The sequence below is a fragment of the Amblyomma americanum genome, chromosome 11 (genome assembly GCF_052857255.1).
Source record: "Amblyomma americanum isolate KBUSLIRL-KWMA chromosome 11, ASM5285725v1, whole genome shotgun sequence".
NCBI classification, from domain to species: Eukaryota; Metazoa; Arthropoda; class Arachnida; order Ixodida; family Ixodidae; genus Amblyomma; species Amblyomma americanum.
The window spans coordinates 1,844,923-1,862,877 of record NC_135507.1 but is presented as its reverse complement, the minus strand read 5'-3'; positions in this window follow the sequence as shown (position 1 = coordinate 1,862,877).

Sequence of the window (17,955 nt, the reverse complement as noted above, 5' to 3'; positions counted from 1 at the left end):
TCCTGCGCACGTACGACGTGCGCGTTCCCGCCTGCAAGTTACAGCACGAACTCGTGAATGTCAAGGACAGAGTAAAGAAAGAAAAATTTCCGGGTGTTGTGTACAGAATTCTTTGCGCCAAGTGCGACTATGTTTATACATCGGTGAGAGCGGGAATTTTGAAAGGCGCCTGAAAGAACGCATGTTGGACGTTAAGAACAAGAAAGTCACTTCTAACGCACTTGCGGAGCACGCCGTTTCGACAGGTCACGATATCTCCTGGGAAGGGCCTTCTATCATCGCCAAAGAAAAGATCTGGCTTTCACGCCGGTATCTAGATACCTTGGTGATCCAGACTACCGAAAAAAGACTTAATCGTAACATCGCCAATCTCCCGTCAACCTACGCAAGATGCCTGGGACGATTATTGAAGCATATTTAAGCGTCGCTGTTCTAGAAAAAAAATTAGTGAGCAAGGCTTCGGTATGGAAGCCGAAACGTCTTGTTTTGACAGAAAAGTTTGGTCGGCGTCTTCCTTTCTTCTATTGAAATGAGTGATGGTGTCCGCTGTGTATCAGGTGTGATTACAAATCTTGTATCAATGTGGTTTTCCTTGTAGTAAACCTCTTCGTCCCTCGTCGTTTTGCGCGGTTGCAACATGCGCTCCATTGTGAACGTCGCTTCAACCAAGTATTTCCTATTCCCCGTCAGCTCGCCATAAAAAGTAATGGAACAAATTTGTCATCACAACGAACCATTTTTGGGGCGCCTTTCCGCTTCAACGAAACTTTCCTATATGAAGCTGGGTTTAAAAATCTATCTTACAATAAAGCAAGCAAGGTAACCATGTGGGCTAGTTGGTGTATTTCAGACATAACATCACCAGCGAAAGCACGAGACACCAGGAGAAGAACACAGGACAACGCTGGACTAACAACTGAAGTTTAATCGACAAACGGTCAACTTGGGAGACCAGAAGACGCATGCGTATCAGACACACCAAAAAAAAACTAAAAAACAAATACATAAGTGGCGATTCACCAAGGAGTAGATACACGCTCCATATCTGACGAACAACAAAAGGCACATATTTTGCCTGTCAAACTTGCACACGCACACTTTTGCTTAGGAAATTAAATTCCTTGTTAGTGAGGTATAAAGACGGTGCACTGGCGCATGTGTCACTGCCTTGCAACCTAATGCTGTAGGCCTCCAGGATTTCCCTCTCCTCCCTGTTTTTTCCTTCTCCGATGACTGACATGTTGTTAAAAGCTGGAACACAATCTTTACAACTTATTTGTGTGATCAAAACAATCTCCCACGTCACTGCAGGAGTTGTAAAGATTGTGTAAGGATTGTATGTATATATATATATATATATATATATATATATATATATATATATATATATATATATATATATATATATATATATATCCACCGCGAGGCGACACCTCCTCTCACTTTACCCCAGCGGAGCACATCTGGTGGAGCGAGCGGCCTCGACGGCGGCGCCGTCTGTTGGAGCGCGGTTGCGGCGTTGCTGGGCAACGGCGGCTCAAGGCCGGCCACGGCATACGACATACGGCGCGACGAGCCGAAATGGCTCGCTGGCTGGCGTAGTAAAGCTTTCGCTTTAAAAGGGAGATGTTGCAGCGGACTTAGTCATCTCACAGAGCACGCTGTCAACGATCCAGAAGTCGAAAGACGCGATAGCACAAGCTCTTTCTTCGGGGACATCCGCGAAGCGGAGAAAGCTGACGCACGCGGCTCACGTGGACCTTGAGAAGGCTCTCTACACGTGGTTCCTCGACGTGCGCGCAAATACGCCGATCAGCGGAGACATGCTGCAGCAAAAGGCGCTGGGCTATGCCTGTATGCTGGGCATGATGATTTCAAAACCAGCTCAGGGTGGCTGACCCGTTCTAAGGCCAGGCATGGAACCGTCGGTAAACTGCTCTGCGGTGAGTTTGCCTCTTCAGTCGCCGACGCTGCATCTGCTTGGACGTCAACTACTTTGCAGGAATTAACGGAGAAGTATGTCACATCAGACATCTACAATGCCGATGAGCTCCTCCCCTCCAAGACGCTTCACATGAGCCATGCAGCGGAGGGAAGCGTAGCAAAAAGCGTGCTCCTGTGCTGCAACATGGACGGGTCTGACAGCTAGCGCTGCCCACTGGTGATTGGCGAAAGCGCGGTGCTTCAGAGGTGGCAAGAGCCTGCCCGTCAAGTATTTTGCCAGTAAGAAATCTTGGATGGCCATTTCCAAAGAGTGCCTTCGGCCGTGACATGACGGCAAAAAAACACAAAGCGTTGAAGACGTTCAGCTGCAAAGCGTGCAAGTCACATTCTTCCCGTCGAATTGCACGGCTTGAATCCAGCCGCTGGATCGAGGTGTTATCGACAACGACTGATTCAGCGGCTGGTGTTAAACGTCGACACCGGTCGGGCTAACAACGTGGATTTGCACTACATGGCTGTACAGATGGTCGCAGCAGCGTGGACGGCAACCAGGCATCCACAACTGTTTTGTGCTTCCACTCCGAGGCTCAACTGGCAGCGAAGGCTGCAGTACAATGGCTCCACTCTCCGAGAGGCCAATGCGGCATGGGCAGCCCTTCAGCACTCCGAAGATGTTGACATTACATCGCTGTTGACAGTCAAGTGCTAGCTCACGGGGAGCTGAGTGATGAAGCCACAATTGAGGGCCGCAGTGACGCCTCATCGGGGGATGACAGCGACGCAGAGGAGTAGCACCACCATCTGCACCAAAAGTGATGGAAGCATTCGATGCGCTCCGCAGATTTATTGGTGCTCACGGTGACGACGTCGCGATGCAACTGCTCACCGAGGGCGAAAGTCGCGCCACGGCACTCGCGGCAAAAAGAAGCAGAAGCTGAGCGACTCCTTTGGAAATAAATAATGCTTTGGGACTATGTTGTCCAACCTGACAGTGTTTTTGGGTTGTTCTCGCCTAAACGAAATTTTTCGTGCGCCCCGTCAGCTTCGTTGTATAGCGAGGTTCGACTGTACTACCACGCCCAAAAGTGACTCTGCGAGGCAGGGTGGAAAACAGATGTGGTCCGGTGTACCAAGTGTTTAGCCAAAGGCCGACCTTGCAAGCGGCTTGCGGCGCTTGCTTCACGTTAGCGGGTCGTGATATAGCGAGCGATGACCGTTAACTCAAGGTTTTTTGATTTGGACAAAATTTTAGCTGCAGCCGGACCTTGATAGGCATCGCTGTCACGAAACAGCCCACGAGGCTTTCTCTTGGAATCGCGCGGTGCACCAAAGCTAACCTCAACCACACAAAGGCGGTGGCGTTTAAATGATCTAAGAGACACGGCAGCTTCCCACATTGTCAGTCAGACGAAGTTTCTGAGTGCAGCAGTGCTCGTATCTTTTAGCCCTTTATAAGCGTTGCTTTGTTCGCGCTATTTCGCACACTCTGTTGCTGCTCAAGTAATGCGTGGCGACAAATGTTGGTGGCTCCTCCCCAACGCTGTGCCACCCTCGTTTCAAAGCGTCCTTACTGGCTCGGCAGTGGCTTTGTTGCTCTTAAAATCAGACTTGGCTTCTCCGCTTCCGGAAGAAACACGGAAGACCTTTCCCAACTGTCGACTCGCTTTATTCGCCTTGGTCTGCCTTCGTGACTCTGTGCACTCGCCAGGAACGCGAACCTAACGCAACTAGCGGGCCGCTCGCGGCAAAAGGGACATGGGTGATCTGCTGAGCGAAGCCAACCGCTCTTTGTCGCCAGTGTTGACTGGGGAGAAAGAATTCGGCCGCCGAAAGTCGACATCCGAGGCGGGGACGGGAAGAGAAATGAAGCTACAAATTTGGGTTCTCGATAACTTTTCGCCCCAAAAACCAGAGCCGCCAGAAGTCCGTCCGGCGGCGATGCGAGGAGGGAGCGAGGCTGGCGCCGCGACAGAGAGCGGCCGCTCGAGCCGCGCAGTCGGTCGACGGGCCGCCTGATTGCGCACGATGAGCTGCGGTGGCACGAAAGGAAGGAGCAGAGGCGCGGATGCCGCCTTGCGAAACACCGGGAAACGAGGCCGGCTCTCGCTCGCTGACTGACTGCCGGGGTTGTCGGCACCGCGCAATGCTACTACTACTGTGCAGCGTTGTTACAGGTAGGGCCAATCACGAGAGCGAGCTTTTAGCAACGTGGAGTTGTGGCTGCGATTTAGTGCCACTTCCGAAGCGGGACAAAACTCCGGGGTTGTCACGCGCCACTAACCGGCCTTCCCGCCACAAGAAGCACTGACTGCTCGCGCCGAGAGCGCCACCTGTCACTGGTCGGCAATGTTTCCGGTGGGACGCGGTTTTCGGGAGCGGAGGTCCATTGCCGTGGACGACATCTCTGCGCGTGTGCTAATGTACGAACGAACACCTCCGCTGAAGAAGTTCCGATCCAGGTGCCGTGACTGATACAAGTACGACCCGGGTTTCCTCATTCATTTATCACCTGTTTACTTTATTTGCGCGCTCGGCGCTACACGAGTACCCCGGCGTTTCAGTACAGCCTTTTTTTAATTTTCATTCGTAGAAACTGTGAATTCAGTCAGTGTATTTTGTTTGGACAGCGAAAGAGGGAAACAATTACGAACGCATTAACGCCTGCGTTGATATAGCTCTCTTTCCACCCGTTTAGAAACAGTGAAATGTCGTATAATTAAAAACTGTCGAATAGTTTAAAGGAATGAAGTGATGCAGCATCGCACAATCTTACAAAATCACGAACGTAATTGAACAGGAAAATGAGGAGCGCCAAGCAACCGAAATGATAGGCGATGACATGGAAAGGGTACATAGATTATCAAGCGAAAAAGCTTTCGCAGCCATGAATGCATTTGTCTCCACTTTATCTCACGATCTACGCTCAAGTCGCCTACTTTGCACTTTTTACGATTGTCATGAAAGCCCAACAGGGAAAACCCTTTACACCCCTGCACGAGTGTATGTAATTCAGGCCTTGCCTGTCCACCCTTCACAACCGAAGCCGTGCTCGTCTACCTGTGTGCATTTCGCCCTCCACGACGCTGCACACATGTTCCGGCAGGCGCAGCGGGCAGAGTCGAGCATCCGGCCCCCTTCGCCTAGCAACGTCAAAAAATGCTGGCGGAGGAGGGGGCTGGCTGTTCGCGACGCGTCGCTGACAGCGCTCCGAGGCCGTGCTTGCAGGGCACCACTTGTTTCACTTTGTCGCGGCCGGTGTCGTTGAACGGTGCCGCCCTCCTCCCATGACCCAGCCGTGTTTTCCAAAGGTCGGACCTTCGCTGGCATGCGCTCAGTGCTCCATCGCGCTGGAACTGTGCGGCAGTGCTTGGATGTACTGTCGCGTTTCGTTGGGTACGTGTGCCGTACGATGTCCACATTAATCACATTTATTCAGGGTCCTGAGGCACGCCGGAAGTCGTTCGATGTACGGCGGGGCGGCCGCGTCGTGGTAAAAGCTTCAACACACTTTTCTTTTTATTTCTTTTTTCACCGCGTGTGAGCACGCAAGCTGAGCGATGCGCGGACATTCGACACGGCATCGAGGCTCGCCATATTTGCTGAACTCGAGAGCACGGTGCGGGGGTTTCAGTGTTCCTTTCGTGACCGTGTAGCTTCAATTAAGAACTGTTGTCATCACTAGCGCTGTATTGTGTCAACTCAGATAGGGCTCGTGGCCGGTTAAAGGTGGTCGGTTCACAAGTTCGGACATTCGGGTACACATGCAGTGGCTGTTTGACGGACTTAGAGCTGTGAGTTCTAAAACACAGGCTGCTCAAAAGTAACACAATAAATGAGGATAGTCTTCGCCTTAGCACATTGGGCACTGCTAGCAGAGCGATGTTGACGCATGCGCGCATCTGCCATCTTACCGGACAGGAGTTTCGCGCCGATCGTCGCTGGGCACGGAACAGAGTCAGTGCTACTAGAATTATACCAGCAAATCTGAGAATAAGCTTCCAATGCACGTTCGCTGCAATGAAGAAAACGTTTATTATAATTGATTTTCATTACCAGGTGGACAGCAGATCTTAACTTATGGCCGCGCCTTTCGTGCACTACTAGTCGTCTGTTTTTTAAAAAGGAAAAGCCTAATCTTGGATGCACAGCTATAGTCGGATAGAACTCAAGAACGCGGGGGCTTTTCCCCCGTCAAAGGACCCCTTTCCAGCCAATGGCGTCGGCCGATTCTGATGACCCTGCTAGCGTGACAGCACGGAGCGGCACCACAATCGAGAGAGGGGTCTATCCCTGATCATAGAGGGAATGATTCATCTACCACACCCTGCATTGTCGCATCAATAGGGTTATCAGAATTGGCCGACGCCATTGGCTAGAAGGGGTCCTCTGACAGGGAGAAGCTGCTGCGTTCTTGAATTGTATCCAGCAATAGCAATCTGCTAAAAGCAAACACTGCGCGTACTTGAATGACCACGACGTGCACACAAAAATTATAATAATAAAACGTGGCCGAGAAAAAAAAATCTTTCAGCCAGCCGCGGAAATTGAACGTAGGAATGGATCGGCGTATATGCTTAGGTGTGTCACTGACTGCTCATTTATGCTGCTCTGCCATCGGCGAAGTGATACGTAGCGGTTGGCGAAGGCGAATTGTCCACGCGTATTTTTATTTCCTGGGGCTAATTTCCGCCTATGGTTCTCTGCGACTGAAACTATTTATTCACGGAAACCTAAAAAAAAAAAAGCGAAGCCGCCACGCGACTGGCTGAAAGGAACTCCACGAGTTGACTGACTCCTCTTTTCGGAGCTGAGTTCAAAAAATAAAAATAAAAGGCGGTAGCCGCGACGTTTAATTCGATTTAATAGGAAAGTCGGCCGCACAGGGCAGTTACTGGAAGTTTCTAAGAATCATCGAAGAGTGTAGGTAGAGTTCCCACGGTAAAGATACCTCTTCAGTGCACCTTTAGGCACTGGATACCTTCGTTCGCACTTCACAAGTTCACCGTGTAGTAAGCATCAGCAACCTCCCGAGTTAGCTGATCATTGCGACACGGTAAAAGGGCCGTTTCCTAAATTTCCATGGACAACGAGCCTTAATTCTTTTATACAACGGGAGATATCCAGTGCGACGACGCGTGTGGAGCGCTGCCGCCGCTGACTGTGCGGACGACTGACTGACTGCATCCCCGTTCCGCAGACTGTTCATCTTCAAACAACGGTGTCATGCTCAGAAGTTGAGGCACAAGCGGCACATACGGATATCTCCGCGCACATGCGGAGATAAGGTTGAGGAAAATTAAAAGGTCCAAAATGGTTATGTGAGCTCTATGAGCAAAGTTTCGATGTATATGTCCGCGATGTATTTTATCCTGCGACCAGGATAGACTGGCAAAAATGGCAGGTGTCCAGCCATGAGCTCGCTCGCTCCGTAATGCATGTTTATTCATAACGCAAATGAAACGTGCCACTTTAATAGGTTGAGTACATAATCTGAAATTATCAGTTGGCCTTTTTACAGTCTCTTCTGCTTTACTGTTTATACTGATGTACAGATATACATATACCTCAACTCCTGTATATTTTTGCAGTTTGTTACCCACCGCTACCATCCAGGGCCAACTGGACACTCTGGGTATTACAAACAAACCAGCAGATGCGCAAATTGTGTTTCACACTCCCCATAACGGGCAGGAAAAACACAAAAGGAAATTGAACGTAGGAATGGATCGACGTGTATGCTTAGGTGTGTCACTGACTGCTCATTTACAGCTACAGGTGGCTGGTATTTTCAGGCGAATGACGTCAGATGCACGGTGAGCAGTTGCAGTGTATGTGCTACCACAGTGCACGGATGTCGGTTTGCTTTTTGCTTTACATACCCACACCAGGAACCGTGTACAAGCTGTTACCTGGGTAAAACGGCCAACCGGCGCCAGGTGGTGGTGAGGACTTATTTGGGGCCGATTGTTTGTCTTTGTGCTCTGTCTTTTATTTATTTCCCACCTCTGTTCGGATCGATTCGCCCCCTCCTGTGATGCCTTAGGTTGTCGACCCTGTAAACCGGTTCAGTGAGGGGCGAAAAACCCAGAGCCAGCTGGAGTGAAAGGGCGACTAAATCCGATGGAACAACGTAGCTTGCATTTACTCTAACGGGAGTCCTGTTACTCCAACTGGAGGAGTATTTGGGGGCCGTGGGCACAACACCTTTGTGCTCCAGCAGTGAACGCAACTCGGATGATGATGACGGCGATGGTCGTTATTCTTTAACCAAGTTTCGACCTCAAGTGAGCACACAGTCGGACACAGCTCACGAACGAGCCGACAAACTCCCCCCAGAGGAGGCATCGCGAGGTTGATCCGGGATTGACGTCATCGCTACCAGGTGGAGGGGGATTTTAACCGCGACGTCGTGACAACCGGTCGACCGCCACTGGCTGGTGGGCCCTCTTTGAGCTCCACTCCGCTCCGCTCTTGAGTTGTATTGGACTTCGGCGAGGAGTTGACGCCGCAGGAGGGCACGCTGTGAGCACCCACCCGTCAGTGATTGCAGACGGCAGGCATGTCGCATCTGCGATGAGGTGCGCTTTGCTGCGACGGGAGAGCGAAGCCGTGCCACCGCCGGCTCCGTGCAGTGCTGCGGGAGCTACGGCAGCTGAAGTGTGGCTGCGTACGCCGCAACTCCGTTCACATATGCGGGGCGTCTCTTTTTATCCTGCGCTTTTTATCCTGAAATTGAAAGTAATTAGAACGCCCAGGGTAATAAACAAATTGATCCTCACGTGCCTGATTAATAACCTCAAAAGCGATGCTCACATTTTATTCAGTACATGCTATTTGTTTCAACACTTGTACGTATACAATATCTGAAAAAAAAAACGAAGCATTGAATGGAATACAAAGCCCGTATAATGGTGCAGGCGCAGCAGCTAAACCAGGTAACAAAGAAATGGTTTATTAGTGAGCAGCTAATACAAGAAAAAAAATGAAATTCTTCGCGCATGTAAAAATCGAACGAAATAACGCTTGTAGCCAAGCAACATCAACGCCTCTTCTACTTACTTCTTTGTAAGCGGATTTATCACCCGCGGTGTGCATCTTCTTCGCGGTGTTATGCTGTGTGGACAGACTCTAATTATTCCTTGCACCCTCAGTTTCCAGCAATGCATCGAACGCGTACGCACAGAACAGTGGCCCGTCCTTTGCTATTTTGTTTTGCGCTTCGCCGGCGGCCACCGTAGGTGCGTCAACTCGTTGCACTGGCGACCGTCTCGTAATGTCGGTTTGGCCGGGCTGCACGAGGCGTCTTGGGACGGAGTGCAGTGCCGTGTGCAACCGGCAGTCTCGAGGACAGAACGAGACGGGGCGATAGTGTTCCGGGACAACCCCATCGATCAGTAGCAGCCAAGTGATTACGCTATGCCTACTTCTGCAGCACCCAACCCGGCCGACCCTCCGCCCCATTAATATCCCTTGACCCGGACAGTGCAGTGCGGGGGGATCCCGCGTTGGACGCGGGAGAGGAGGCCGGGGGAGACGAGGGAGCTGCCAGGAGGGGGAATCCAAAGGGACGCTCTCTCCTCCTCCAGGGCTTCCGGGCGCCGTCAATCTCGGCGAAGTTGACTGCCTGCTCTGGGCCTCCTCGTCCGGGGCGCAGACTTTGGACGATCGCACGGTACAGGTTTCTGCGAAGGGCACGCCAGTGCTGGTGTCAGCTTCTGACAAGTGATGCACGCAGACACGCACACGCTGCGCTGTAAAGCAGACGTCTACGGGCGCTGACACAAACGCAGCCACGTATGTTGTACCGGAGTCCTTCAAATGGCTCTGATTATTCACAAATTCAGGCTAAAGCACACGCAAACAGAAGCGAGCACCCAGCAATAAAATAATACGGGAGGCCGTGAGAACACGAACACACCTGCTGGCGTGCTCACGAAGCGGTCGCGGTCCCCGGAATTTTTCCGATGGTAACGTACGTACATACCTTGAGTAGATGGAGCGCACGAAAGACAGCACTCTCAAGCTTTGCCAAAACTTGCCCCAGAACGTGTTCTACTGTAATACGTAACATACGTGTGCGTTACTTAGCAAACAGCTGTATTCAACGGTCCTTCCTGTACGCATACGCTACTCGAGGACTTTCGTTGAAAACTATTTTGTATAGTAATAATAATAATAATGCCCAAAAAGTAGAACGACAGCTAGATGAGCAGTTAGCGAGACTTTCAAACCGGACACTTCTTTTTGCTAAGCATGGATATGGACGCATTTACCCCTCGTTCTTTGGTTCCGTTTCGTTGTTAGAGACACTGCCCACAAAAGTCAGCGGGATATATTTGGAGACGCAAGCTCGCAAAATATGCGTTAACGCCAAACTTCCCATTTGCCTGCTTACCCTGTACTCTTATCTCGAAACGGCCCTGTTCAAACAGGCCCGCCCGTCAGCGCCGCCTACAACCGACGCGACCACGATAAGCTGTTCGCTTCAGCTGCACGCAGTGCCATCGACGGACGAAAAAGGTGATGCTCGATCCGGTCGTGTTTACTTTCGGCGACGTCTCGCGAAATAATCTCCACACTGTCTTCCGCGTTGCAGTGTCAAAAAAAAATAAATTAAGCGGCGGGTTATATTTCACCGCAGCAAACGGTGCTAGTTATTTTGTTACTCTGCACTCCGCTTGCATGGTAGTTGATTGATAGAGTATCATTACTGTGCACACTTTTTCACCAGTCGTGCTGGGAGAAATGTAGAACGAGTCTTTCACTGTGCTTGCTTATTTTGTTCCGTGTTCTGAATTTTGCTTTCACATCTCTAAGTGTTCCCTTGTGCGCCCTACGGCTCGCATCGTTCTGCACTCCCGTGCCCGGTGTCACTGTAGCTGGTTTACTCAAGTGAAGAGTAGGCCTCGAGTTGGTGGTGCGCGCCGCCTAGCCGTGTTCTTCGTCTTAACCTGTGTTCATTCGTCAGCCTGCAGCGCCGGCCGCGGCAGCAAGTGCTTCTAGCGACACTCGTTTATCTCCCAGCGCTATCGTCTTCCGGACCGACCGCGGGCGATAACGAGTGCGTGACGGCGTCTCAGTCAACAGCGAAGGTCGAGGGAAAAAAAAAAAAAACAGGTGGCTCCAACAAATAGCGGCGTTTCCTGGGCTCAGCGCGGGCGGTGCATCGCGTGGCTGCCGTCCCAACTCCGACCTGCATGGCTGCCTTATAGGTCGGCGTGTAAATCCGCGAAACGGTTCGGGACAGCCTTGTTACACTTTCGCCGCGAAACCGGTCTGCTGCGCTGCGCCATCGATGTTGTGGCTGCATCGGCGCAGTGGCTTTCTTTATTCGCTTCGCACTGCGTGGAATAACGGACGAGGTCGCAGAGAAACTTGAGCTGACGCTCACGGCGGCCGAGCATGCCATCGGGTCGCATTATCAGTCGCTCTTACTTGTACACTATGCAAATAGTCTGCATAAAGTTCCCTTCGTAACCTCGTCTCCGATGCTGCTCGTCCCTTCTCTGGCAGGGCCACGCTACCCTGCACCCCAACAGCGGCGCAGTGCGCGCTGCCTGTCAGAGATGCAGATAATACAGCTTTCGCCTTCAAAGTGCACAGGTTCCCTCCGGAGCCTGTAGCGGATTGTATGGGGGACCCTCAAGTCACCTTGCGAATGGTTTCACATTTGTCGCATGCTTCTGCTGCAACTTCCCTGCGTGCTCGCGTCAGTTTCTTCCCCAATCGTCGGTGCATCAACCGCCGATGTCCAACTAGTGGCTGCAGTACCCGCTATGCTGTGATGGGGACGACATTAGCACATATCACTGTGTTTTGTCATCTTCAGTTCGATTCTCTACGTATAGGTTGCTGTCTAGAAACTAGGTGGCTCACAACCCGGTGAGTAGGTAGCGATGACGTCATGAAGTCACGTGACTTCTCTCGACCAATCAGGGTGGCCTTTGAGGGTAGTAAGGCTTTCTGACCGGCTAGTTGGTACATATTCATTTCTTATGTCACTAGGCACCTGACCTCTCGACCAATCAGCGAATTTCGTCTCTGACATCGGCGGGGTTTCGGTGGGGCGACGAAAGCTTCTCTCGCCTTCCGGAGGCTCGGAGTGCTGACGATACGAAGCGAGCAAGAACTCATTTTTCTCGTGGCTACCGCGTTACGAGAGCTTGCGCGGCCACATGTGGAGATATGGCCGGATTGACACATAGGCAGATGTGTACCAGCAATCAAAAGTTTACGGAACATAATACTAGCGTAAAAAACTGTCAACGGCTGCGATATCATCGCTAATGCATAATTAGAGCTCAGGTGCGGTCCTGCTGTCGCCTTGCCGCGGCCCATGTTCTGGCCAACTGATTCGTCATATTGGCATTAGTTTCACTCCACGAACATTTTTTTTTTCCTGCTATGACTGTTTCAACGCGGTCAAATCATGGCGCTCGGAGTTGAACCAGTCAGAAGCACCGCCCACGAGGACCGGTTCCCTGTCACAGGCCTCCCTTGCAATGAAATACTTTCTCCTCCACCAGCACGCTCGAGCGGCTGCATGCTCGCATTGACGTAACGGCTCACGATCACATGATCCAGAAATGGTCACCGCAGCGCTGATCTCTTGGACCCGCCGCAGTGGCTCAGTGGTTAGGGCGCTCGACTACTGATCCGGAGTTCCCGGGTTCGAACCCGACCGCGGCGGCTGCGTTTTTATGGAGGAAAAACGCTAAGGCGCCCGTGTGCTGTGCGATGTCAGTGCACGTTAAAGATCCCCAGGTGGTCGAAATTATTCCGGAGCCCTCCACTACGGCACCTCTTTCTTCCTTTCTTCTTTCACTCCCTCCTTTATCCCTTCCCTTATGGCGCGGTTCAGGTGTCCAACGATATATGAGACAGATACTGCGCCATTTCCTTTCCCCCAAAACCAATTAATATTATTATTAATAATCTCTTGGTTTTAGCATCCGCCTGCCATGCGGGAGGTTCGTAGTTCGATATACCCAGTGGCGCCGGGTGCCCACCGGTGATATAGTGGGTACAAGCTTCCTCCTTGCAATATAATTCTCGTATTCTATTGGGTGAATGGTTTGGAAAATGGGTCTTGGACACCGCCTTATTTAAACAAATAAGTGCCATGCGCCATGGCGCACTGTAGCCAAAGCTGCCCATGCGTCATTAAAATCTATCAGCGGTGGTCACGTGGGCAGACACGTTATGGGCCTCAAAAGCGCCGATGACAACGCCTACGCCGGATGCACCAGGAATAATCCACTAATAGGTGCTGCTCTAAACAACCTAATTTCATTACCTTCTTTTGCACGCAGGCTGGAATATTTTGAGTGGTGCAACTTGCGCAGCCCACCGTTAAAGCTCTACCATGCAGTGCGGCCCGGAGGCAAATCTTCGCCACGGTGGAGGAACGAACCAGACCTATTCCTGAAGCCATCGGAAGGGGGGACAAGGGCAGTGTAGCTGTTTCAGTCGCACTGCGTGAAAAGGTCGTGGTAAGGAAAGTCCCACGTTGCAGTGTTGAGATCACGCACTCAATCAAAGTGTCGTCCGAGCACTGCAGACGTCGATGCTTCCGGGCGTTCGCAGTAGTCCAGCGTATCTACGTCGCTTCCTTTTCCGGCGCGCAAGCTGTGCGTGTAAACGATAAGCCGTTCCACGCGGAGGAGTGAATTGAAACTGGTCGTTCCTGGAAGTTTGGGGGGGGAGGGGGGGGGGGGGGGGGAGGAGGCGCTGGCGCGCAACCGCCGGTCGCCAAGGAACTAGATTCTGCTGCTTCCCAAATGGCGAATGCGGCTTTGCGATGCCGTGACCTCCTTTCGAGAGAGGAACGTGAAAAGGGGCGAAAGTAGGAAAAGCAAAGGCAGTGTAAGGTCGTCACCTCTCAGCGGCCGCATTTCCAGAGCGGGTAGGAGAAACGGCCCTGGACGAAGCAAAACAAGCAGGGTTTCTCTTGGGGTTTCAATTGAATGCACTTAAACCTGTCTGCAGTGCGGGCGAATAAGCTGAATTTGCTGCATATCGCGAAAGGCTCTTACCAGCGGATTCACATGTAAACCACACGCGCAAAAGGCTGTCTGCTGCCTGAAATATGGTTGTCTGCTTGAGCTGACGACCAGCTGGGCTTGTGTCACGTCGGCAGAGCAGCTGAGCAGACGACGCTTCACCTGACAAGCGCTCTGTGCTCATGCCCTTAGTCTGGCCCGTTTCGCCCCCGCGGGCCTTAACGGGACGCTGCCGTGGTACTACTGAAAATGGAGAGCTATACGTTGCAGACATGGGCGCACAGGCTATGATGCCTGGTACAGGTAAGATATGAAGAGCCGCAGAGTTAGCTTTAGTTAGTTGCGCCAATTTCTTCATAATTTGCTGGTCGCAAATTGCAAGCTAACACTTTATCGGAGGTCCCGCGGAGGTCGGTAACTGTAGTCGGGCAATGACAGCAGTACGCGTGTCAGCAGTTGCTCAAAACTTGGTGTTGCGAAGCACTCGTGGAAGAACTCTGAATTCATTAAGCTCTTTTTGTTAAACGCCTAATTTTTTCCTGCCTCAGATCAGCGTCGGAAGTGCTTTGGCTGCTTAAGTGTGCACAGTTATTTATCTGTGGCGATGCCGCCAGGTGACCCACGCGTTACAGTAGTCGCGGCACACGGCGTCGTCTGCTCAGGCTGGACCGCGCTGCTCTGACGTCGTTCGGCGCCTCCTGCAGCCCTCGTGCTACGCTGGGCTGGCTGCTGAGGAAGATCAATGAAGGTACATAAAATACGGGACTTATGGAATGCGGACAAAACTTCTCTACCAGATGCGGCCGTCAGAGACCTCGAAAGGCGACGCCTGTAGCTTTGGCGCAGGAATTAGCGCACGAGCCTGAACGGCAGCTGCGCGTAGTCGCCGTCTGTCACCGGGAAGACTCGCGAGGCAGAGCGCATCGGAAGCTGGTCCTCGGTCGTATGCGCGACACAGAGGCCTCAATGGTCCGCGACATTTTAACGCGACAGCGTTAAGGAGCTCGTGTTGCAGAAAACGCGGCGTCGTCGCGTACATACTTGACTGCACATACATACATAGACACACGTATCTCACATTCGTTACCTCAGTATATCGCAGAGTCAAAGTGCCTACAGAGCGGCGCCCGAATTTCGCATTGGGGAGTGTCAATCATCCTTAGAGTCTTTTCTGGACAAAAGTAATTGAAGGTCCGTTGTTTCCAGATGATCAGGCAGTAACGCGTGGAAAATATTAGGTAAATTGGACGATGTCGAAGAGCCACAAATTGCACGTTCTTGTCTGTAATCTTCCTGGTACTGGTGAACTGAAACCAATGCTAGGCCATTGCACGTTCTTGTCTGTAATCTTCCTGGTACTGGTGAACTGAAACCAATGCTAGGCCGTCGACTACCTGAGTATGCAGCCATCCCTTTCGCAGATAGAGGCCACAAAGAACAATTATAATCGTCGTCGAGTCCATCACCAGGCACACCTCGAAATGAAAACGAGCATATATCCATCGCTGGCGCATGCGCAGACAGCGCGGATCGGAAGAGAGGGGCCATTATCCGCATCGGCGGTGTCGACAGCGGACGGCGAGGGGAAAAGGGAGATTAATATTGGACCCGGCCGGGTCGGCCGTCATCGATCCGTTGGAATGCGGGGAGAACGCCCTTGCATCGCATTCTGGAAGGCGGCAGCAGCGCGCGGTTTTAATTCCGTCAGTGCCTCTGAGGAGGGTGTGCAACAGCGAGTTTTAGAGAAGGGCGGCCCTGTCGGTTAGGGAGGGACGGAGCAGGTTGCCAGAGCGAAGCGCACAGCAGTACCCCAGGAGTGTTCTGCGCATGTGCGCTGGCGCCCGCTGTTCCCTTGTCCCGATACGGGCCCCTGCTCTGAAACTCGCTGATATCTGCGCCTTGTCAGTGCTCATCATGAAGGGAAACTTAGAAGGCAGCGAAAAGACTTGAAACCAAACTGAGGACAGGGTTATTTTTAAATGGCAGTAGAGACAGCTGCGGAGCCAGGGTTAGCCACGAGTTAAACACGAAGAAGGGGAAATGGGCAGGGCATATAATGCGAAGAAAGAACGACCGATGATCTGTAATCACCACAGAATGAATTCCGGTGAGAAGACGCACGTGAGCGGATGAGGCGGGACGTTTGCGTGTACAAGGTGGCCACATGTGGCGCAGCACAGGGTTTATTGGAGGGATATGGTAGGGGGCATTCTTCCTGAAGGGGACATGGACAGGCTGCTGTTGGTGATGATGACGATGAATGCCCTGTGTACCACGCATACGATGCATACTGTAAGTATGTCAACACTTTTTGGCTTCTGCACGAAAAAAAAAACACTTCAAATCCTCACAGCACACCGCACTAGCTAGACCTTCATTTCTACGTTTTGGACTCGAGCACAGTGCCTCATGCTGACCTCTCGACGTGCCTGCTCTGCAGACACACTGACATCTCACAGTCTCTGGCGCGATAGTTCGCGGGATTGCGCGAGGCGATTAGGGGAGCTCTTAACAATACATTCCCTCCACGATACAAGCCGCTCATGATGTATACCGGCGCAGGTGTCCAGTGGCACGGCACGACAGATTGGTCCAGAGCTCGCGGTCACTCGCTGCTCTTCACTTGACATTGCGAAGCACGACATACGTAAGTAGGAAAAAGAAATCGCGCATATATGCCGTGATCCTGACTCCTTTCTGGGATTGCATATGCAGTCAAATTTTATTGCAGTACTCGCTGCGTGGACATTGGCCTCATTGAATGCAGGGTAGTATATTTTCTATCGAGCATGCGACGTACCTTATTTTGCCTACGCTTCGTCGTTGATGGATGGCTGAGGGACGTGTTACCCGTTGGCGTCATGTGCAGCTGAATATGAAGGAGGCGGAGGGACCTCCTTATCAAATCCGCCCTTCTGGGCGCAGCCGTAATGCCACCGGGCTGTTGCAGCAGCGATCCGATGGGCAGATTTATCAAAGGCATACAGCACTGTCCCGGATGTGTTGCACCACATCCATGTTCCAAATTCTGCTGTGTATATAGTTTGCGTGATGCCGCAAATGGCGTGGCACTCAGTTGGATTCCAAGTGCGGACTCTCAATCCTCCCTGGATAAACTACCAAGAAATACAATCAAAGTAGCTCCGGTACCGAAGTATATGTTCAAAGATGTCCACACCACCAGACGCAAAGCAAGAATTTCCTACCTGTATACGCAAGCGACCTGCCACCTCAGCCAGCGTGGTGTATGTGGACACCGCGACATAGCTGGAACACAATAAATGCGCGGTTGTAGCGATAAATTTCGAATTCTCTCCGGTGCTTGCTGCCTCCGTCGGCTATGACGGAGGCAGCCCTGTTGCACTCGCCATACGGCACTGCGACACGCAATTAAGAGAGCAGCGCACATGTGATCACAGATTCGCAGCAAGCCTGCCGAAACTTCCTGCGAGGACGCGTCCCAAGACACGTCGCTCGACTCATGGGTATACCCATCCCTTCGATAAACACCACCAGATTGCACGGTCACGGGGGATTAGGCGGAAATGAAAGGGCGCACGCTCTATAGCTCGAGCGGGGCCATCCAGCGCATTCCAGTTCGTCCCGACCCCCTCTACGTATAACGAATGCTTATAGAGTTCCAGCGTCTCCAGCGCCGAAAATACCATCCTCCTCACAAAAAATTATAGACACCGAGGCCGCTATCTCCTGGCGTCAGATCCAAACGAACATTTTCCCTCATCTCCACAAGCTTCACCTCATGCACCCAACACTACACCCTGACACATGCCCACGGTGTCAGGCCCGCCCAATACTATTCCACATTTCGTGGGGATGCGGGGCCAAACGCGAGCCACTTACGGACTCAGTACACGTCATTTGAGCGGTGGGAGGCGACGCTGACCAACGATCGTATCGAGTACCAAACAGCCCTCATAAAACAGGTCCGTCTGACAGCTAAAGCCAGTGGACCCCTGGAATGAGGACCCCAACCACAAGCCCCAAGAAA